Raw genomic sequence first — 24,937 nt, forward strand, 5'->3', positions numbered from 1 at the left:
TGTAAAATAGATTTTTACACAATGAAAGTCTTTTATTTAAATAAAAATTTAAACTCACAGGATTTTCTTCCTATGTATTCATGTTTGGGTTACTATTAATATACCAAAGTATTATTCCTTTTTTTAAAATTTGATGATTGTGATAGATTGCAAAATATGACCCTAAATTCCTCCTGTCCTTATTACAAGGTGATGTTCTGCTCACCAAAGGGTAGAGTCCCTTTCCTACCTCATCCCCTTGAATTAACTTGCTTTGATAAATAGAATGTGCAGGAGTTGACACTGTGCAAATTTTGAGATGAGACATCAAAAGGCCTCATAGCTTCTGTTTTGTCCTTTTGGAACTCTGAGAGCACCAGGCTCTGAAGAAGCTTGGAAGAGGAACCACATGGAAAGAAAGAGCCAGCCCCCCAGCCATTCTACCATCTCACCAGAGGCCTCAGACCTAAAGCCATGCTAGACGTCCCACCCCCAGTCAACTGATCTGATTGTGAGTAATGCCTTGTGAGTAATGCCAGGCAAGTCCAGCCAAAAAACTGCCCAGCTAAGCTGATTTCAAATTGCAGAATTATGAGCAAACAAATGATTTTTCCTTTAAGCCACTAAATTTGAGATGGTTTGAAATGCCTATATAACTGATGAAGTGAATAACTAATGTATTGATAATGGTATCTTCTCTGTTTTCATTTTCTTCCTAAAAATAGAAAGTTGGGTTTTGAAATCAATATAAGAGCTGTAAGTTAATTTGAAATTAGAAATAGAATGATATATATGGATCTCTTAGTACAAATAATTTTCACCATGTCATAAAATCCTATTAAAATTTTAAAATGAAAATAATAAAGTTGTATCAACTTCATTTATCACCATCTATACTATACCTAGATGACTTGATAAATGAAGTTGATAGAAATGTCTTTGTATTTGCACATATTCCCATCATTATGATGAGCAAAATTTAGTCAAGACTGCATGTCCAATTTAAAGCCTGATGAATACATTATACATACCTTTTTTTTCTTTCCCATGGAAAGAATAGCTTCATGTCCTTTCATCTCAAATTCTACTGCTTAAATGTTACTTGTAAGCAAAGCTTTTGGTTGGTATTAAATGAATTCATGTACATGAATCCTGTCATGGTGTGGCTGAAATTTTTTGCCTGTAATTTATGCATTTAATTTTATGCTGGCTTATTATGCTATTTACTTCATATTTATGAGTGATCTGCCAGTCCCATTAGGGAAACTTGCGTCAGCTTCATCAAACACTTGGACTACATTTGGTTTTCAGTTGGAAAATATTTGAAGGTCCAGATTTTTTTCTGGGAAACTGTCATTGAGATGTTAGACCCAAACAAAACTTGTAGAATACAGTGTAATAAATTTTTCTTTAAAATAAGTGTTTACCTCCTGCATTCTGTATGACATGCACTCACAATAACTTCTCCCATCTATCACAAGCTTGTGGTGAAAGAACAAATACAGAATCAATTTTATTGTGGAGCCTTTGTCTTTATAGCATTTAGACTTTTTTTTTTAAATGTAAGGTAGCAGAAGCAGCAGCAATACACTTTTGTTTGTTTGTTTGTTGTTTTTGTTTTGTTTTGTTTTTTTAAATTATTTATTTATTTTTAGCTGTGTTGGGTCTTCGTTTCTGTGCGAAGGCTTTCTCTAGTTGCGGCAAGTGGGGGGCCACTCTTCATCGCGGTGCGCGGGCCTCTCACTATCGCGGCCTCTCTTGTTGCGGAGCACAGGCTCCAGACGCGCAGGCTCAGTAATTGTTGCTCACGGGCCTAGTTGCTCCGCGGCATGTGGGATCTTCCCAGACCAGGGCTCGAACCCATGTCCCCTGCATTGGCAGGCAGATTCTCAACCACTGCGCCACCAGGGAAGCCCAGCAATACACTTTTATTTTTAGTTAAACACATATATGCTGTGTCATCCGTACACTCTCTGTGTTCTTGTGACTCTGTTTTGGTTTATATAGTTTCTTTTTCCAGCTTTGTTCAGAGAAGACATTATCACGTGTGCTGATAAATAGCAAATAAAAAAGCATATCCCTTTTTGCACTGTAGTGATTGGTAATAACTTTGGAGTGTTCAAACATTTGCTTCTTACCACAATATATGTTACCTTTCATTTGTCTTGCCTGTGTTATCCATAAGATGCCAAATTCATTTAGCTATGTCTTTGTTTTCTCATACCCTAAGAACACATGATGAGCCAGTATACATAACCATATAGGCTAGTACAGCAGAGATACACAGAAGTTCTGCTGAATCTACCAAAAAGAACAATTTCCAGGAAGCAGCTTTACATCTGTAATTGCTGCCAAGACAAGGAAACCAGTCCTACTATTGAATAGCAACAAAGGTGCCACTGGCAAACCATCCCTTCTCCCTCTCACTGCTCCTGCTCTGAACGAGCTATTAAAACACCATGGAATATAGACAAGGGAAGCACTGTCACATACGTAACACATGAAAAGAGGCATCGGTAATGACGACTCAATTCCTCACCTTCTCTCTTCTGAATATTACCCAAATTATGACACCTGGAGGATAAGTTAGGAAAAAATTAAGAAACAGCACAAATCTAAATTTAGTCATTTTCCTGAAATCAAAGACAATATATTTTTATGGTATCTTTACCCAGTAAGAAATCTCTGTTCGATATAGATCCTGGTAGCTTCCGTGTCATACTTAATGTGAAGCAGATCTAAATATTTATGAATTTGTTACTATTCATTGACTGAATAATTAATATGTTATTATTAGTAGCGTGTTACTATTACTATGGTCTTTTCCATACATCCCCCCCGCCCAAAGCAAAAGTTGGTTATTTGTCAGATTGAGATATATGTAATAAAATTATGAACCTCTTGTTGAAGTCAAAGTTGGCTTTCTTAATTCATTATTTATTTGGAACATTCTAGATTCGTTTAACACAAGAGGAAACTATTTTCAGATTTCATACGTGGGTGCCTTTCGATACAAAAGATAACTATAAAGATGATTTATAAAGTGCCATTACTGTTATTACCTCTAGTATTTGCTGTGGTATATCCATGGGCACACATAATCCATTAAACATGCAGTATGTTGTTATTAAAGTATTTGTACGTGTAGGTAAGAACTGATACATTGAGGAATGAATGAAGGGAAAAAATGCAAAATAAAGAAGAAAACCATGCATGTGATGTGGAAAGCTATATTAGCTTATTCAATGCAGAAGACATTAGTTAAGTGATAAAATCTAAATATGTAGCTTTGGATGGAACTTGAGAGTAGAGGAGGGAAAGGAGACATTCAATTATAAAACACCAATGCAACTGGAGAAAATGGACTTTTAGAGTCTCTTATGTAGAAATACACTTGAAGATAGTTTTGTCCCACTAAAATGAAAGCAACTTTGAAAGTTCCCAGCCACAGCATGCCAGGAAAGAAGATGTCTTGTACTAGGCATTTATCCTACTGCATTTGAGTGGGTGGAGAGCTGCACCTCCTGAAGTTCTGGCAAATGCAACAGCTGGGGAGAGGAAAGAGTGAGTGCAAATATTTTTAAAGCTGCAATGGGAGACAAAAACAGAAAAAGCCTTTGAGATTCACATTTTAGCTCCGACACAGGGAAGAGACTAGAGTTATTGGAATCTTAATGAATCAATGCCTAATCTGAAGTAGATTGGAAGATTGACAAAGAAGGGGACTTAGGTCCAGGAAAATAACAAAGGAAGACAAGTGAAAGGCTATGTTCTCTAGTCTTCCTCGTGCTCAAGGCAAACACTAAGAGTCCATTCTTTTCCTATCACCCAAATTACCAGCACAAAGGTCTCTGTCCAATCTATCAGCAGCAAGTCTTTAGGTTATATTTCCAAAATATGTACTAAATCCATCCATCAATCTCCATTTCAACCATCATTACTCTAGTGACTACCTCTGTAGTCTGGATGACTATGTAACCCCACTTCTACTCTTCCTTCCTTTAGCGTACTTTCCTTGCACATTTGCCAGAATAATTTTTAAAATATGTACTTCAGAGCATGTCTTTAAAGACCTCCAATGGCTTCCCAATAAACCAAGAATCACATTCAAATTCCTGATCCCAGCCCATAAGGACCACGATCTGGCTCTTGCCTACTAACTGACCTCATCTTAACCACTCTCATCTCCATTCACTATTTTAGCCACAATCAACTTTCTGTTCCTGGAACATGTCCAACCTCAATTTCCACCAAGGGGCATTTACTGGTCCCTCTCCTTTGAATGCATTTCCTCAGCTCTTCAATAGCTGGCTCCATCTCCACCTTCAAAGCTCAGTTAGACTTACACCTTCTCAGGAAGATCTTCTTGAACAACAAACCCATCTTCCTCAACAAGGTTATTTTCTTTGTACATCATCCAATTTATTATCCACATCACATTATCTGAAATTATGCATTTTTTTATTATTATTTATGGTCTGTATCTCACACCAGAATGTAATTTCCCCAGGGCAAGGATTCTCTTTCACATGTGTCTCTGCAGACCATATATCTGTGTCCAGCATATTACAAGCATATAACAAGAGCTCAATAATTATTTATTTTAAAAAACAGATAATCTCTAGTCACTTCTGTTTCTATTTCAGAATTCCACCTTTACAAAAGTGATTTTTCTCCAGAATTAAACAGCTACATATATATTGTGGAAGACATAAAAAGCAAAATAAAAACCACATATGGCATGAAAAGAAATGGCCAGTCTTCATAGTGGCTGCAATTAACGTGCAGGTTAGCTTTCATAAGCGGCTGAACAACTAAATCTCAGTATGTCATCAAGTGACTTAGGTCGCATAGTTTTGTCATGCCACTGTGTTAAAAATGGGTAACTGTAGGCATTTCACTGTTATATAAAGTCTATAGAATATTTTTCTATCGTTAAAATTTAAATTGTGGTTGGAACATTTTTTCATATTACAGAAGTGGTGAAGAATTTTTATTTTCATTTTTTTTTTTATGGGTTGGGGCCACCCTCAGTGAGCCCCTACAGGGGAGAGACCTCCCTTCTGAGTGGATGCCACACCTCTCCTGCTGCTGCCTGAATGGGGAAGGCACGCATGCAACAAAGAAGATGAGCATCAGAATTTCTCTCTGGTAAATATGAGAGTCAAGTCCTCCCAATTTTAAGGTTCAAGTATGAAGTGTGAGGTAGCAGAGTGGCAGTGGAAAGACAGGACCTGGGATTATGTGGACCTGGATTGGCGTCCTGGTTCCATCCCTTGTGACCTGGGTGTGAGCCTAACAAATCACTTTCTCTCTCATTCTGCATTTCCGATTTGTAAAATGGCAAGGAGTGGGGAGGATCATGTGATATCTCTAAGTATGGTGCAAAAAAAGAACACAGTTTTGGATATAGAAGACATCATTTTTTTTTTTCTTATTAGTCATCAGTTTAATACACATCAGTGTATACATGTCAATCCCAATCGCCCAATTCATTACACCCCCACCCCCACCCACCCCCGCCGCTTTCCCCCCTTGGTGTCCGTAAGTTTGTTCTCTACATCTGTGTCTCAATTTCTGCCCTGCAAACCGGTTCACCTGTACCATTTTTCTAGGTTCCACATACATGCGTTAATATACAATATTTGTTTTTCTCTTTCTGACTTACTTCACTCTGTATGACAGTCTCTAGGTCCATCCACATCTCAAGAAATGACCCAGTTTCATTCCTTTTTATGGCTGAGTAATATTCCATTGTATATATGTACCACAACTTCTTTATCCATTCGTCTTTCGATGGGCATTTAGGTTGCTTCCATGACCTGGCTATTGTAAACAGTGCTGCAATGAACATTGGGGTGAATGTGTCTTTTTGAATTATGGTTTTCTCTGGGTATATGCCCAGTAGTGGGATTACTGGGTCATATGGTAATTCTATTTTCAGTTCTTTAAGGAACCTCCATACTATTCTCCATAGTGGCTGTATCAATTTACATTCTCACCAACAGTGCAAGAGGGTTACCTTTTCTCCGCACCCTCTCCAGCTTTTGTTGTTTGTAGATTTTCTGATGATGCTCATTCTAACTGGTGTGAGGTGATACCTCATTGTAGTTTTGATTTGCATTTCTCTAATAATTAGTGATGTTGAGCAGCTTTTCATGTGCTTCTTGACCATCTGTATTTCTTCTTTGGAGAAATGTCTATTTAGGTCTTCTGCCAATTTTTGGATTGGGTTGTTTGTTTTTTTAATATCGAGCTGCATGAGCTGTTTATATATTTTGGAGATTAATCCTTTGTCCGTTGATTTGTTTGCAAATATTTTCTCCCATTCTGAGAGTTGTCTTTTCGTCTCGTTTATGGTTTCCTTTCCTGTGCAACAGCTTTGAAGTTTCATTAGGTCCCATTTGTTTATTTTTGTTTTTCTTTCCATTACTCTAGGAGGTGGATCAAAAAAGATCTTGCTGTGATTTATGTCAAAGAGTGTTCTTCCTATGTTTTCCTCTAAGAGTTTTATAGTGTCCGGTCTTACATTTAGGTCTCTAATCCATTTTGAGTTTATTTTTGTGTATGGTGTTAGGGAGTGTTCTAATTTCATTCTTTTACATGTAGCTGTCCAGTTTTCCCAGCACCACTTATTGAAGAGACTGTCTTTTCTCCATTGTATATCTTTGCCTCCTTTGTCATAGATTAGTTGACCATAGGTGCGTGGGTTTATCTCTGGGCTTTCTATCTTGTTCCATTGATCTATGTTTCTGTTTTTGTGCCAGTACCATATTGTCTTGATTACTGGAGCTTTGTAGTATAGTCTGAAGTCAGGGAGTCTGATTCCTCCAGCTCCGTTTTTTTCCCTCAAGACTGCTTTGGCTATTTGGGGACTTTTGTATCTCCATACAAATTTTAAGATGATTTGTTCTAGTTTTGTAAAAAATGCCATTGGTAATTTGATAGGGATTGCATTGAATCTGTAGATTGCTTTGGGTAGTATAGTCATTTTCACAATATTGATTCTTTCAATCCAAGAACATGGTATATCTCACCATCTGTTGGTATCATCTTTAATTTCTTTCATCAGTGTCTTATAATTTTCTGCATACAGGTCTTTTGTCTCCCTAGGTAGGTTTATTCCTAGGTATTTTATTCTTTTTGTTGCACTGGTAAATGGGAGTGTTTCCTTAATTTCTCTTTCAGATTTTCCATCACTAGTGTATAGGAATGCAAGAGATTTCTGTGCATTAATTTTGTATCCTGCAACTTTACCAAATTCATTGATTAGCTCTCGTAGTTTTCTGGTGGCATCTTTAGGATTCTGTATGTATAGTATCATGTCATCTGCAAACAGTGACAGTTTTACATCTTCTTTTCCAATTTGTATTCCTTTTATTTCTTTTTTCTCTGATTGCCGTGGCTAGGACTTCCAAAACTATGTTGAATAATAGTGGTGAGAGTGAACATCCTTGTCTTGTTCCTGATCTTAGAGGAAATGCTTTCAGTTTTTCACCAGTTAGAATGATGTTTGCTGTGGGTTTGTCGTATATGGCCTTTATTATGTTGAGGTAGGTTCCCTCTATGCCCACTTTCTGGAGAGTTTTTAGCATAAACGGGTGTCGAATTTTGTCAAAAGCTTTTTCTGCATCTACTGAGATGATCATATGGCTTTTATTCTTCAATTTGTTCATATGGTGTATCACATTGATTGATTTGCATATATTGAAGAATCCTTGCATCCCTGGGATAAATCTCACTTGATCATGGTGTATGATCCTTTTAATGTGTTGTTGGTTTCTGTTTGCTAGTATTTTGTTGAGGATTTTTGCATCTATATTCATCAGTGATATTGGTCTGCAATTTTCTTTTTTTGTAGTATCTTTGTCCGGTTTTGGTATCAGGGTGATGGTGGCCTCATAGAATGAGTTTGGGAGTGTTCCTCCCTCTGCAATTTTTTGGAAGAGTTTGAGAAGAATGGGTGTTAGCTCTTCTCTAAATGTTTGATAGAATTCACCTGTGAAGCCATCTGGTCCTGGACTTTTCTTTGTTGGAAGGTTTGTAATCAGAGTTTCAATTTCATTACTTGTGATTGGTCTGTTCATATTTTTTATTTCTTCCTGGTTCAAACTTGGAGGGTTATACCTTTCTAAGAATTTGTCCATTTCTTCCAGGTTGTCCATTTTATTGGCATACAGTTGCTTGTAGTAGTGTCTTAGGATGCTTTGTATTTCTGCGGTGTCTGTTGTAACTTCTCCTTTTTCATTTCTAATTTTATTGATTTGAGTCCTCCTCCTCGTTTTCTTGATGAGTCTGGCTAATGGTTTATCAATTTTGTTTATCTTCTCAAAGAACCAGCTTTTAGTTTTATTGATCTTTGCTATTGTTTTCTTTGTTTCTATTTCATTTATTTCTCCTCTGATCTTTATGATTTCTTTCCTTCTGCTAACTTTGGGTTTTAAGTTTGTTCTCTACATCTGTGTCTCACAGATGTTTGTTTGTTCTTCTTTCTCTAGTTCCTTTAGGTGTAAGGTTAGATTGTTTATTTGAGATTTTGCTTGTTTCCTGAGGTAGACTTGTATAGCTATAAACTTCCCTCTTAGAACTGCTTTTGCTGCATCCCATAGGTTTTGGATCGTCATGTTTTATTGTCATTTGTCTCTAGGTTTTTTTGATTTCCTCTTTGATTTCTTCAGTGATCTCTTGGTTATTTAGTAACGTATTGTTTAGCCTCCATGTGTTTGTTTTTTTTTACGTTTTTTTTCCCTGTAATTCATTTCTAATCTCATAGCGTTGTGGCCAGAAAAGATGCTTGATATGATTTCAATTTTCTTAAATTTACTGAGGCTTGATTTGTGACCCAAGATGTGATCTGTCCTGGAGAATGTTCTGTGTGCAGTTGAGAAGAAAGTGTAATCTGCTGTTTTTGGATGGAATGTCCTATAAATATCAATTAAATCTATCTGGTCTATTGTGTCATTTGAAGCTTCTGTTTCCTCATTTATTTTCTTTTTGGATGATCTGTCCGTTGGTGTAAGGGAGGTGTTAAAGTCCCCCACTATTACTGTGTTACTGTCGATTTCCTCTTTTATAGCTGTTAGCAGTTGCCTTATGTATTGAGGTGCTCCTATGTTGGGTGCTTATATATTTATAATTGTTATATCTTCTTCTTGGATTGATCCCTTGATTATTATGTAGTGTCCTTCCTTCTCTCTTGTAACATTCTTTATTTTAAAGTCGATTTTATCTGATATGAGTGTGGTTACTCCAGCTTTCTTTTGATTTCCACTTGCATGGAATATCTTTTTCCATCCCCTCACTTTCAGTCTGTATGTGTCCCTAGGTCTAAAGTGGGTCTCTTGTAGACAGCATATATATGGGTCTTGTTTTTGCATCCATTCAGCAAGCCTGTGTCTTTTGGTTGGAGCATTTAATCCATTCATATATAAGGTAATTATCGATATGTATGTTCCTATGACCATTTTCTTAATTGTTTTGGGTTTGTTTTTGTAGGTCCTTTTCTTCTCTTGTGTTTCCCACTTAGAGAAGTTCCTTTAGCATTTGTTGTAGAGCTGGTTTGGTGGTGCTGAATTCTCTTAGCTTTTGCCTGTCTGTAAAGCTTTTGATTTCTCCATTGAATCTGAATGAGATCCTTGCCGGGTAGATTAATCTTGGTTGTAGGTTCTTCCCTTTCATCACTTTAAGTATATCATGCCACTCCCTTCTGGCTTGTAGAGTTTCTGCTGAGAAATCAGCTGCTAACCCTGTGGGAGTTCCCTTGTATGTTATTTGTCACTTTTCCCTTGCTGCTTTCAACAATTTTTCTTTGTCTTTAATTTTTGCCAATTTGATTACTATGTGTCTTGGTGTGTTTCTCCTTGGGTTTATCCTGTATGGGACCTGCTGTGCTTCCTGGACTTGGGTGGCTATTTCCTTTCCCATGTTAGGGAAGTTTTCGACTATAATCTCTTCAAATATTTTCTCAGGTCCTTTCTCTCTCTCTTCTCCTTCTGGGACCCCTATAATGGGAATGTTGTTGCCTTTAATGTTGTCCCAGAGGTCTCTTAGGCTGTCTTCATTTCTTTTCATTCTTTTGTCTTTAGTCTGTTCCGCAGCAGTGAATTCCACCGTTCTGTCTTCCAGGTCACTTATCCATTCTTCTGCCTCAGTTATTCTGCTATTGATTCCTTCTAGTGTACTTTTCATTTCAGTTATTGTATTGTTCATCTCTGTTTGTTTGTTCTTTAATTCTTCTAGGTCTTTGTTAAACATTTCTTGCATCTTCTTGATCTTTGCCTCCATTCTTTTTCTGAGGTTCTGGATCATCTTCACTATCATTATTCTGAATTCTTTTTCTGGAAGGTTGCCTATCTCCACTTCATTTAGTTGTTTTTCTGGGGTTTTATCTTGTTCCTTCATCTGGTACATAGCACTCTGCCTTTTCATCTTGTCTATCTTTCTGTGAATGTGGTTTTTGTCCCACAGGCTGCAGCACTGTAATTCTTCTTGCTTCTGCTGTCTGCCCTCTGGTGGATGAGGCTATCTAAGAGGCTTGTGCAAGTTTCCTGATGGGAGGGACTGGTGGTGGGTAGAGCTGACTGTTATTTTCATTTTTGAAATCTAAACCCTCATTGTTAATAGTTTCTTTTTTCCTCAGTTGTGAATCAACACACCTGTTATGCCTGTTAGTGCTCCTTTCTCTTCCTTTCACAGATTACACTCCTAGTTTCAGTGTTCTAAGGGAGCTGGTTACATACAACAGTTAATACACTTTCTGAGAAACCCACTGAAGACTTGTGAATGTTGAGGTAATGGGGAAAGCCCCATGCAGAATCAATGGATTTTAGTCCATTTTCAGTTTTTCCTTCTAGTAGACTGATGGAAAGAGAGAGAGAGACAAGGCATCCTTATCCTTTTCCCTTTAACAAAAACACTGACAAAGAAACAGTTAAGAAGAGTGTGCAAGGTTGGCGGGGTGATTCAAGTCTCCCACAGCTGAAAGGTTACTTAATTCAGAGTTGTGCTGAGTTTCCTGATCTATTCCTAGTCTCCTGATAGACAAAGGTTTCACCCACAATGTGCAGTCAGCACTAGAGTTATATTAAGGCGAGGAGGCTGATGCATTCGTAAGTACATCAGCAAGGAAAGCGGTAGAAACCATCAGAGGCAGAGAGGACATCATTAAGTATTGGAAAGTCCAGCCTAATAAATATAGTCCCCAGGCATGTGTGTGGGGAGAATGGAAAAAACAGTGAGCATCCTCATTTTATCAGGTTTTCTCTGTGACCCTTCTTTCCACAAAAATCTAGTGTGCTTTGGGAAAATGGCCTCTTGGCTAAAGACAATGGGCAGGCTTAGAAATTTAACAGCCAGAACAGATATCAAGACTTAGATGATCTGGCTCAATAGAGTCAGATGAAAGTTGCAAAAGTTGACTGCAGCTAATGCTTACAATCTCTCCCTGCAGTGACCCTCAGAGCCTTTATTTACTTACGGGAGAATTTAACACGACTTTATTTGTATATCTCTGTTACTATAATGATGTTTATATATGTATATATATATATATATATATATATATATATATATATATATATATATATATATAATTTTTATTTTGTGACTCCTATTAATTGACCTTACTGGCAAAGATTTTTTGTCAATTTTTTTATCTTCTGTTGAGCCAGCCAAGTTTACAAATGGAAAAGCTTCTTTCTTCTTGATTTCAAAATATCACTGTGTTTTGACATCACATCAACTAATTCTACATCAGAAGCATATCATAGCATTTTGTAAATTAACTGAGTATCTGTATTCCATTTCTATTTTCTAGGTTTAAATATATTCCATTTTTATCCAAATCATTTAATTTACCAATAATCAAACAACTTAAGTTACTTTTAAAGGAACTATACTATTAATAGCACTGTAAAAGGCCGAATAGTAAATATTCTAAGTTTTGTGGGCCACCTAAGATCTCTGTCACTGCATAATCTTCTTTTAAAATAATCCTTTAAGAACGTAAAAATCATTCTTAGTTCTAGGGTCATGTAGAAAAGAGACTGCACACTGAATTTGGCCCATGGACCTTAATTTGCTGACCCTTGGCATAAGTAATGGAAATTATATTTAAAAATTTGCTTTGCTATAACCAAATAGCTTTGCTTTTCCTCCACAGTATAATGGGGATAATAATGTAGGCAGACAGAATTGAAAGGTATTCTGTAATACAGGAGAGATGGCTCACTTTGAGAGTAGGGATGTTAAACATTTCTAAATGCCCACAGTAATGTAGTCAATCTTAGTCTAGCCTAGTAAAATCTTAGAAAAAATGTGACCCAATTTAGCACTGGTAGCAAAATTTTTTTTTGTTTCCAGAAAAGGCACCCTATGTAATTCTGAAATGTCATCTTCAATATTGTTCTTTGTTGAAGTTGGAGTAGGTTGGGCAGGTATAAGACTTGTCACTTCTCATCTGTCATAATATGATTTTCCACCCTTTTTTCCTGATTTCTAGCCAAATCTTCATTCTTGATAACTAATAACAACAGTAATAGGGCCGTGTGCCTATTTGACATTTTTCAGTTTGCAGAGTTCTCATTTGTAAATGAAAATAAAGCTGATTTCTCTGTGTTTTTTCGTTTCTAATAATACTTGTCAAAGATTCAATCTCATAAACAAGGAGAGATAGCTGAATCAAATTATCTTCAATACATACCAATGTATGTGTTTATTGACTCAATATATCCAAGGACAAGCACTCAGATATTGCGCATTTTCATTCAAATATTGCGTACGCTCATTCTAGTGTTATCTTTCCTGTCTTGCACTTGCACTGGCTAATCTTACCTATGAAGGATGAGGAAAGGACTATGGCCTTAGTAGAATCATGTTGAGCAGGAGTCTTGTCTTCCATGACCTTTTGGAATCTGGTCTTCTCTCATTTGGTGGCAGTTTTCTCTGGTTGTATAGCATTCATCTACTTTATCATATTCCAAATTAGACTTGTAATTTGTGAAAGCCTTGAGAGTTCGGGGTGGGAGGGAGCACATCCCTATCATTGTCTTTCAGAAGGTTCTAGCTTAACTCACAGATATGCTAGTTAATAACCAGTGAGTAGTCCTCTCGGAACCACAGGCTTCATGCAATTGCTTCAGCCACATTTAATCTTTGTCAATCTCTCTCTCTCATACCCCATTCCTTCTCAACCCAAGCAAGGTTTCTCACTGAGGGTGGACACTGAAATGGGGACAAGGGAAAGGGAACGTAGCCCAACCAAATCAACATTTTAGAAAATCCATTTTTTCCTATTATTGGAAATGGAAATATTTTCAGATATTCCTTGAATCAGATATGTAAATTGTGATGAAATCTAAGTTAGAATTCTGTTTGGACGCTATTTCCCAGAGAAAATTTCAACCCCTGAGTCCCAGTATTTCCAACCAATCTCCAACCTCTTTGTTCACCCTGTACCAGTATTCATTCTTCTCTTACTCTCTCTTCTTACTCAGATGGCATGGACACAGCCAGTGCTACAGATGCCAACATTTCTCCCATGGTAAGGAAGCTGCTGAAACATTGTACACACAAGTTAAACTGTTCAGAATCTAGCTGTGTGCTAAAGAGGAATCTCGGTAGTTCCTTTAGAACACCTATGAGGTTAATGTGGAAGTTACCATATAGTTTTTCTTTGTTTATAAGCTGAGGTTGCAACAACAGAGGTGGAATCTTGCAAAAAGTGACATTTTGCAGCAAATTAAGAACACAGTGAGAAAAATCCCTTTAATTATACAAAGACTCATCTGAAGGATGTTAAATGCAAATATAAGCTCTTCATATCCAAATGCATAAATAGTCTTTTAAACTGCTAAAAGCATAAATAGTCTTTTAAACTGCTAAAATTCAGTGCCACATGTCACAAAAAAATCCCTCTAGGTATTTAAGAAATGCAGTATTTAAAAAATATATAGCTATAGGGCTTCCCTGGTGGTGCAGTGGTTGAGAATCTGCCTGCCAATGCAGGGGACACGGGTTCGAGCCCTGGTCTGGGAAGATCCCACATGCCACGGAGCAGCTAGGCCCGTGAGCCACAACTACTGAGCCTGCGCGTCTGGAGCCTGTGCTCCGCAACAAGAGAGGCCACGACAGTGAGAGGCCCGCGCACCGCGATGAAGAGTGGCCCCCACTCGCCGCAACTAGAGAAAGCCCTCGCGCAGAAACGAAGACCCAACACAGCCAAAAATAAATAAATTAATTAATTTTTAAAAAAAATATATATATAGCTATATATTTTATGTGCATTTAAACAAATTTAAAGGTTCCTTTACTGAGTGATTTGGTCAATTAAAAAATGTTACTGCACACTGAAGAGGACAGTGTGGTTCTCATTTCAGGTATTTATAATTATTAAAGGTGTTGCTACATTAACTTTGCCAAGTGAGATGATTGATGGGATTAGGTCAAAAGTCTTTTCTAGCATTTAAGTCTCACGGATAATATAGAAGGTTTCACACCAGTTTTTCTTGCTTTACATAACAGAGATATGATACGGTATCAGCATTGCTAAGGAATGTCACATATTCTTTGTGATGTTCTATATCAAATAATATTAAAGATTTTATAAAAGTTTTAAAAGAATTTTATAATTTCTCAATAGCTGAAATAATAATTTTGTAATCACTTATTATGAGAGGTTATGCAACTCAATCTATTCTTATAAATTAGCATTTCTTCAGAGAGATAAATTAAAACTCCACATAAACACTACTCCCTTAAGAGATCACAGAATCCTAGTTCTTTTGCACTGTTGAATTCAGGCAAAGCTGTAAATTAACAGCCTAGATTGACATCATCTCTCAGAAATAACATTCCCAAATCAAGTCAGAGTTTATAACATTCAAGATCTCTTATTTATAGCCTAAATCCTTTATGATCTTATTTAACATCTTTTCTCTTCATTTGTCTTTGTACAGTGAACAGCTTTGCACTATCAACATTTCCAAATTCTTTTGTTAATATTTCCTAACTTTTCTATTTTCCTTGTAATTATTTTCATCCTAGGCCTCTGATTCTTTTTCAGGGTTTCCAAGCCTATCTTAATTTATATACCTCATAGATTAATTTAGAAATGTTGCTTAATGATTAATCTACATTAGTTCATGAACAAAATTATACACTATATTTAATCAAATATTTGATTGTACATCACACTAACTGTCTAGTCAGCAGAACAAAGTTGACCAAAGTATAGCTTACAACTCACTAGGTAACGACCAGCGTCTTCTCAGCTCACCCACTTCGAGCCTGATTTGTGCAGTCTGGGGCGTGTTAAGTATGTTGCTGCACAGTTGATTTTAGGGAACTCAATTTCATTTGCTTGTAATCATTTTTCGAACTGTGAAGGTCCTTTTTAATTCTAATCCTGTCTTTCATGGTGCTCACTCATCCTGATGATGTGATGTACTTGGCAAATTTAATGACTACTCTCTCCAGCTCGTAATCAATCACATACAGAGATGTTAAATGCGCGCAGGACTGCTCTCTGCAGAACATCACCTGTTAAGGGCTTAGGGGCAATGGGTCTACGTTGTGTTATTTTTAAATTCTCATGATTGCCTTATTCTCCACCCTGAGCCTCAGAGAAAGAAAACTACAAGTATCGCTGAATTAAATGAGACCAAACAGATATAGGAATGCGATCATCCTTGGGTGGCATCTTCCCTCAGGGCACTTTATAATCAGGGCACCCTACCTTGATATTATTTCATAGACAAACCAGATAATTTGAGGGTGGGATATTTTTGCCTCTGCCAAATTTACTGTTCTTCTGATTTGCAAGACAAGCAACATGTTGCCCAGGATTTAGGAAAACTTTATTTTGTCCACATGAAAAGAATTAGTTTCAGTGACAACTCCTTAAATGCTCTATTATTTTTGCGTAGAGTAAAAATGATAAAGTGAGCCTTTCAAGTTGTCAGCTCTGTACCAAACAGTTCTACCTTCTATATGTTTTGCTTCAGGAACTGGAGCAAAGAAGATTAAAGTTTCATTTCCTGTGTAGACCAATTTGCTTTCAAGATTATAGATTGAATCTCCAACACAGTTGCAAACGAGTTCTGGGTCTCTGTTTCCTTAACTGTAAGATGGAAATTTGGACTAGATCAGGTGCAGCAGGTGGTTTTTACCTGGAGTACCAATCGACTGGAAGTGGCTACCCTTAAGCCCTCTACTGCAAATTGTGAACTGGATTCTGTTTCACGGGAAAGAATGCTCTATGGAGTAGTGATGTCTCCCATGAGGCGATAAAAAGAGGAAAAAGATACTATGTATGTTATTTATTATCCCTGAACTAAATGATTTGTAAAGCCCCCTTTTGCTCTAAGATTGAATGAGAACTTATCCAAAAGGAAAAAAAAGAAGAAAGAAAAAGTAACTCATATTATTCACATGAATACTCCCGAGTGAATATTACCTAGTTGGAGTTCTCTTCCACCAGCTGGTTGGAGAAGAGAACCTGTGTTCAGTATGATCAAGTAAAGGTTTGTGACCCACTGGTGGCCAGTGGTTTGCAGATAAAGAGGCAAATGATATTAGTTGACCAGGGAACCTTTTATTCAAGATGAACGTGTGAGTCCACCCTTCTGTGTTCTGGGCATTCGACTCTAACTTCTTATACTGAATGATTTGCGTACACTGCATCTTTATGACTTCCCAATTAAAAAATACTTCTGTTATTTTTTTTTTTTTTGGTGTTTTTAACATTTCTCAGGCTAAACATCTAAATCAGGGCACAAGTGACCTTTCATGATCTTGCCATTCATTATTCAATTTATACTTCAATGTCACATTCCCTAACAAACCATACAATTAATCTCTTTAACTTTTTGTTTGGCCCATGAGTGGTAAAATTTATTCTAACTTGTCTTCCTTGAAGGTTAGTAATTCATATAATTATCTGTGCGATGAAGGATGCACTCAGTCATAGCTGATCAACGTTAAGTGTTGGACTTTATCTTATCAAGATATATGAACTATTGTAAACACTCGGGTGTGGTCAGGCTCCCTTTCATGTGTTAAACATGGATTGCACTCTTTTCCCTAATAAACTTTTCATGACATGACCACTTTAACTTTTATCAGGAATGAATAGTTTGTAGCATTTTGTGAATTCATGTTCCCTGACAAGTAGATTAATGCAGAATTTAGGAAGCGAAGTGAGAATAGTTTTGTTGTGAGTTCAAAAAAAACCACATTCTATTCCAAAATATTATAAATCAGACATGAAAAAATTAAATGCTCCTGGATCTGACTGGGAAAGGAACTAGAACTGGAAGTGTCCACCAGGATGTGAGGGTTGTTGCAGAGGAGGGGACTGAGGTGACAGTGGCGCAGGGCACACATGGGAGAATCCATTACGATATTTTGGAATAAATTGCAATTTCATTTTCTTTTACTCCCTACTTCCAAATGGGTGAGGAACAAGGTCCAGTAATCTGAACAGAGATAATAAGTATGAGGCCCAGAAAGAAGTTTGCAGCAGGAGCCTCTGAGTGAGAGCTAAAACCCTGCGGGTGCAAAGGGTTTAGACAGATTGCAAAAAGATAATATATGACAATAAAATAGAACACGGTCACTTTACTCTTTATTGCTTTCAAAAAATCTGTACTCTCTGGAAGCATTGACAGTGCTCCCAAATTCTCATTTTGTTCTTAGATTTGTTGTATTTCTGGAAGATTGATTTTTGTTTCTATGTAGATACCATACTTTTATTATTTATATGGCCAAGTATTTCTTTCTATTGTATATTTTCAAATATTTAATGAAAGATGCAAAGTGGCTGTGAAATATTATTTTCACTATCTTCAAGAAAAATAACAATTATAGAGTTTTGACATCTAGAGAGATATTTTTCCACGTCCTTCCATTTAAGAAACAAATAAACTATGAGCCTTCAGAAAATGTCTGTCTACTCTGAATCACTTTTTTTTCCTATTCTCTATGTGTTTTATGCTTAAACCATGTCTTTAGTCTGGTCTTCTCCTAGAATTTAAAGATTTAGTCCCAAAATTGATTAACTTATTATCCCTTAATAATCTATTTTAGTACTGTGTTTAAAAATATATATATAAAACAAACATGCAGTGCTGCTTGTACTTCTCATAGGTAGCAGTAAAATACTAACAGTTAAAATATACACCTTAAAATAAAATCTCAATCCATAAAGTAATTTAAATTATCTAAGAAGCTTGATTTTTTAATTCTTCTTTCACTGACATGAAAATATGGGAGTGGCAAATACATTCATAAGGGAGAATTTACCTCCTTAGCTAGAGAACGTTGTGTTTTATACTAGGCATTCTCTTTCAAATTTGATTCAGGAAGAAGGCACATATTTTCCCAAATTATGACTATTGGCCTCCTTATCTCTTTAAGAATTTAATAAATTTATGTTGTTCATTATTGATGAACAAAAAAGATAGGAGAAGATATGAACATTCCAGAAAACCTACACTTTGGTTCAAAAATGGATTATTCATTGGCCCTAAAATTTTTAAAAATTTAATATTTTCCATTGACATAATAGGCTTCGATTTATAAACTACTGACATTCTCAGTCCTGCGCTCCCACTCAGTCCTATGGATTCATGACCTTTTAGGTACTGAGGATTCCTAGATCTATTATTGTTCGTAAGCCCAGACCTCTCTCAAGCACCCACCTGCATAACAGACTGCCTATTCCACACATACTTTGTAAACAATATATCCAAAGCTGAACTCTTTTTTGTCTCTTCTAATTTCTTCCTCTTTCTGTATTTCCTATCTTTACAAAAGATGCCTTCAGCTGCCCAGTGTCTAAAGCCAGAAGTAGGGGAGTTATTCTGGAAGCATTCCTCTTCTTCACCTTTGCCTCACCTCAAATCTTTTCGACCTTTTGATTTTACTTTCTCCAAATCCTTCATATCCATCCTCTCTTTTTTCAAGCTAAGGTATTACTTGAGATATTTTTGCCTTAGGAAAAAGGAAAATAACAATCAACTTGACCTGTAAAGCAGTAAAGGACCCCCCTCCCTAATTTTTGATATTAAGAGCTGGGTTTTAGGATTAGTATATCAGAATTCAGTTCTGATGAACAGCTAAAAATATTGTTTTTATCTATCTGTACTCAAAAATAGTAGTACATAGGGGAAAACAACCTCAAATATTTATTAATTATTTAATAAATTAGTCCTAAAGTACCATCAACTTATTATCAATGTTTTTTACAAGCTACCATAGAGATTCCCAATTAATTCTCTTCTTCCTACCAGAAAACAGAAAAGTATCTAATTTCACATAAAAGAGTTGCCAAGAGGAAATGCCTATCAGAAGCTTCATTTTCTTGGGAGAAATCAAAAGTGTGTAAACATGCCAATCTCTCCTCATCCTGTGTGGTTGAAATGAAACTCAACAGCTTTTCCACATACCTAAATTATTACTATGTTTCTTGGGCTGAGCACAGAAAGAAAGCTAAAGCAGCATTAATTACTGTCACAGACTACATGATAGGCTAGAGTTCACCTTTATAGAGGCAGATTAATTTTGCTTTTCAATTTAGTCTGCTCTATAGCTATGACAAGATAAATCATTTCAGAGAAGGTTTGTTAAATCTGATTAGGATTCCTGTTTTAGCAGCTATCAAACTTATTATGGCCCAGTGGTCAGCAGTAAACAGACACCCAGAGAGTAGCAACTAGAAATCTTTGGGAAAGAAATACACAATGCATTTTTATTTTTCAAATCTCCAGGAAAATGTAAAACCTCCACTCTTTTGAAAGAATTTCCTTGCTGTGATTTCCAGATGCCTAGTAGGTAATAGATGTGAGCGCTAAAATTCTGCTTTCATGTGAATTCCACAACAATCATTTCTCTAATGGAAAATATTCTAAATGGAAAAAGACATTCTGGTTGTTTAAAGTGTCAATTTTCAGCTTTGACCCTTTTCCCTTGAAAGCTTGCACCATCCATGCTACTGAGCTTGATAATTTGCTTTCCTCATTATTAAAATAGACCCTTGACAAAGTCAGTGAGAAAAATTCCTTAAAAATCTGGGGTTCCACTTATAGCATATACACAACTAGGATTCCGAATAATTATTTAAAATTTACTCCAATTTACCAAGACTTTTTGGACTTCTCTATTAGCATATTAGGTGGGCATAGTGCATGCCTTCTTGGTAAATTCCACGCATAGTATTTTCTTTATTTTGGTTGTGGTAGAAAGATTAATATTCTGTTCAGGAAAGATTTTTTAAGCGATGGCTGACTACACAGTAGAAGATCCCTTTGTGTATAAATAAATCTCTCTCACTACCTTTAAATTCTATTGTTAAAGATTTATTTCTCTGACACATGAATTTTTTTTCAGATCCTTTTTGGCTGCTACTCAGTAGTTAAGTTTGAGTGTGTAGGATGGGATATGTGGCCTGGAAGAAAAGGCATGAAGTAAGTGAAAGAAAACTGTAACAATGTACAAATCTTCAGTGAGGAAATTGATTTAGGATTTCACAAGTAAAAGCCAAGCCTTAAAAAAACCCTAAAACCAAATTGAGTTAAAAACTGTTGTGTTAATTAAAATCCTCATTGAGTTAACTGAGAGTAAATTAAAAGTTGATTAATTTTTAAGTATTCACTTAATCACAAGGTGACATTTACTGTTACCATTTTATAAATTATTTTTTAACTCAGTGTTTTAAATCCTAAATTCTATTCAATTCATTAGAAAGAGACAGACGTGTAATAGATGATATGAACAGTTAATAGAAGCAGTACAAATGGCTTATAAATATGAAAATTGTTCCACCTCACTATTATCACATCAATATAAATTTGAGCAGATGACCATTATCTGCCTATCATCGCAACCAAGATAAATACACAGTGCTGTTGAGGATTTCAGGCTCATACACCCGAGAATAAATTGGTTTTAAAAAAATAAACCTTCCCAAGAAGGCGATAAGATAACCTTTAAGGTTCACATATTTTGATTGAGTAATTCACCTAGAAATCTATCTTATTAAAATAATCAAGGGCTTCCCTGGTGGCGCAGTGGTTGAGAGTCTGCCTGCCAATGCAGGGGACATGGGTTCGAGCCCTGGTCTGGGAAGATCCCACATGCCGCGGAGCAACTAGGCCCGTGAGCCACAATTACTGAGCCTGCGCATCTGGAGCCTGTGCTCCGCAACAAGAGAGGCCGCGATAGTGAGAGGCCGCGATAGTGAGAGGCCGCGATATTGAGAGGCCCGCGCACCGCGATGATGAGTGGCCCCCGCTTGCCACAACTAGAGAAAGCCCTCGCACAGAAACGAAGACCCAATACAGCCATAAATAAATAAATAAATAATTTAAAAAAAATAAAAAAATCAGAATCTTAAATAAGATACGTAAACAAAGATATCCATTAAAAATATTACTTTTAATAAGAAAAAAGCTGAAAACAGCCCGATACTATTAAAATTGGTAGTTTCCAAGAGCACATACTGACTTGGAATAATGTTCAAAAAAGATAATACAGAAAAGGTTAATACAACATGCATATATAATGACCTCAATTTTTAAAATACATATATAGATTAGAAATAAGACTAGAAATGAATATATCAAACTATAAATAGTAATTATTTGTAGGTGATGAGATTACAAATTATGTTTTCTTCATGTCTTTATTTGCCTAAGAACACATTAATTTTACAATTAGGAAAATAAAAGTTTTTGAAAATTAATAGAAAAATGGCTTGTATGTTATCAGAAAGGAAGTTGACTGAAGTTGCTAAATTTTGAGAGTGAAAACATGTTTGGAATAAGAGAAAAAGCCTTGAATTATTACCTAGTTTTTAATTTGCATCAAATAGACATTAATGGATAATAATACAAGGTGTGTGATATTATCTTCATTAACAATATTTCAATGCCCTTAACTATATAATTAAGTTGAATGAAAATTCTAAATACATTATAGTTTATACAAATTATTTCCCAAACATATAAAAGTTAATATTTTACATTTCACATATCTTTGAATAAAAACAGAATAGTTTAAAGTACTAGATTTTACCCCCCAAAAAACATTTTGCTCTCCTCCCAGTCTAACAAGTTCAGCCAGCTTGATGATATGAATATATTACAGTGGTCTGAAAATATAGACTCTGCTGCCTTACAAGATTTCTTAATTTACAAAATCTGACTTACTCCTTTAGCTGTTTGTAAACCTAATAAATATTCCATACTTTTATTTCTTAGGTTCATTCTGTTATGTTAGGTCCCAAATCTAGTTAGTATTTGGGGTTGTACTTGGCTGTGGTGTTTACAAAAGGAGCCATATTTTAAAGAGAGAATGTGACTTCCGTTCATTGACCATATCTACACACAGGAAACAAAAATAAATAGCTCAGCTTGTGGGACGCTGCTTCGGCACTGAGCAGATAGAGATTCTGCGTGAGAGGCTGACGGTATGATTAGCTGGTGAGAAACAAGCAGCTGGCAGAATGAGGTACTCTCAAATGAAATCTGTTTCAATAGTGTTGAAGTTTATACTACAGGCTATAACCAGGGTGCTTCTAGTATGTACTGTAGCTGGGCATAAGGTGGCCACAGTTCTGTGCTGAGTAGAAGTCAGTTCACTCTGATTTTCTAAATTAGTGCAATTTCCCATCCCTCCCAGTGCACAAGGCGGATTCTTTGGAGCTATCGAAATTCTGCTTTTTATTCAGCAATAGGAGGAAGGCATATTTCAAGGTGGCACCTTTTGCCCAGAGAATTCCTATTCATACCCTGACTTTAGTCAAATGGGCCTGCCTACACTTCACTGAAAATTTCATGCATTCTTCTGACTGCCTTTGTTCATACTGTTAACTCTACTAGAAATTACTTATCATCGTACCCTCCCCACATGTGTAACTGTAGCTAATTTCAAGTAACACCCGTTAATCAACTTCTGAAGTTATAGCATTTTATTTACCTCACACAACTGGCAATTCACTTGTTATTTTCTATGATAGTGTCTGCCTTGTACATGAGTGTAAGGTTTTATACTGCTGTTTAAATGTTTTCCAGCCAGACTAAACTACTATTAGTTTCCTGAAGAAGAGTTGTCCTTACTCTAATTTCTGGACCTTTACAAGTGCGATTCCCTTTGCTATATCATTGCCCTGCTCTGATTCAATTTAATCACGGCTCCACTACACACGTGTGTGCACACGCACACTTATGCACAGAGTCTTCAAATCTCAGCTGAGACAACATTTTTTTCCAAGAAGACAATTCTACCTTCCCATCTGGGAGGTGGCTGGGTGCTCTTCTTACATGAACCCAAGCATCCTCTACTTTTCCTATTGTGGTTCCTTGTAATTGCAATTGCATACTTCATCTTCTTAAATAAAGACCCAGAAGACTGTGAGTTCTTTCCTCATTCATGAATAAATGAATGGACTTCTCAAATATTATTTAACTTTTCTTGCACGTAGGTCTTCTATGCTTAATAATGAGGTTATAATAACTAGGGAATGTACCCTTTTTTTTTTTGAGTCTTCTATCACTCAGCATTTCACAAATAATGTATTTTCAAAACTTACAGAATTTTTTTTGAGGACTGAATTGGATTTTTCCTGTGTATTGTTGCCCTCATAGGAAGTCACAGAACTCTTCTCTAGAAGGGCCCTTAGAGATCACTTAGTCCAACCTTTTCATTGATATTTCTTTTGGATTTTACTGTGAGGGTATTTTAGGTAATTTGGCCCAGAGGCAAGATGAGTTAGTTAAGGGAGAAAGTGCTAAGAGTGCATAAATGAAGTTAAGGCAAACTTTTTACTGCTTTTTCCTCCTTTTGAAGGGAGATTTGGCAGAAAGGAAAGGAAAGGGAGGGGAGAATTGTGGAGCGGAGTAACAACAATTGAAAGAGATGCAGACTCTAATGGTGACTCTGGAAGAATCAAGGGTTCAAATGAGTGGAGGGTCAGAGGGAGGTGACACAGCACCATAAGACAATGGGGGCTGGCTTGGGCCGGGGGCAAACCGGCCAGAAAGTTATAGTCTGGAAGAGTCTGAATCTATATCTAATTCAGTCTAGTTCAGGCTCAAAGCAGATCATCCCTAGGAGCACTGAGATTCTAAACTCTCCTTAGGAGAATGGGGAGCTTGGGGAGGATTACACTCACTGTGTGTCTCTTTCTCTCACCAGCGTTTTTATAGAAGAAAGACAGGTTAAACTGAACAACAGAATGAACTTGGAAAGGAAAACAGGAACATACCACCCAAAAGTTGGAAATAAGGTCAAGAGTGCGACATATCCTTCCAATATCATACTGGAGCACTGTTCTTAACTTTTGGAAAAGTACCTTGTAGCAATATAACTTGAGAGGTTAGAAAGCCCAGGCAAGGAAGCCTCAACTGATTGCCTAGGCAGACATTTATGTTTTTATTTTATGTATCACAGCTCCTTCAGGAACAGCTAAATGAGTTCTTCTTCCCACTTAGATCTGGCTACCCACAACATTTTCAAGAACCATTGCCTCTGTGGAGTTTTGTTCTCCCAAAGCCTAGATGCTGGGAGATCAACTCAAGTCACTACATGCTATGGCTATTTGGTCATCAAGCCAGAAGATAAAAGTAGGTAGAGAATTGTTTATATATGTGTATTTTTGGAGACACCAGAGTCCTAATTTTGTTAACTTACATGTGACCCACAATTTATTAAAATACCTTTCAATTTCCTAGTCCCAGTTTTTTGATAATATCATGCAAATGAAGCGAAGATTACTGATTTAGCAATTTTTATCTTCATTCATCTTGTCTCTGACAAGGTATTCATATAATATTTGGGTTAACATTCTGAAAATTATTAATATCTTTTCTCTTTTGTCTTTCTGAGTACTAGGCCCTCACCCTGCTTGCCTCAAGGTAAAGAGTGAGAAATGTGGTAAAAATTAGGATTTGTTATAGAAGGT

The 24,937-nt window shown here is 36.5% G+C and overlaps 1 protein-coding gene and 1 long non-coding RNA gene across 2 annotated transcripts in view; one reads left to right on the plus strand and one right to left on the minus strand.

Annotated features, from left to right (window-relative positions):
* Nucleotides 1–24,937, minus strand: part of KCNH7 (potassium voltage-gated channel subfamily H member 7) — a 450,126-nt gene that overhangs the window by 201,937 nt on the left and 223,252 nt on the right. The gene's annotated exons all lie outside the window — the stretch shown is intronic.
* On the plus strand, nt 323–16,043 carry LOC118898157. The gene is made up of 4 exons (XR_005020627.1): nt 323–490; nt 5,014–5,130; nt 13,473–13,519; nt 15,981–16,043. It is a non-coding gene; the product is annotated as an uncharacterized LOC118898157 (long non-coding RNA).

The sequence above is a fragment of the Balaenoptera musculus genome, chromosome 7 (genome assembly GCF_009873245.2).
Source record: "Balaenoptera musculus isolate JJ_BM4_2016_0621 chromosome 7, mBalMus1.pri.v3, whole genome shotgun sequence".
Lineage (NCBI taxonomy): Eukaryota > Metazoa > Chordata > Mammalia > Artiodactyla > Balaenopteridae > Balaenoptera > Balaenoptera musculus.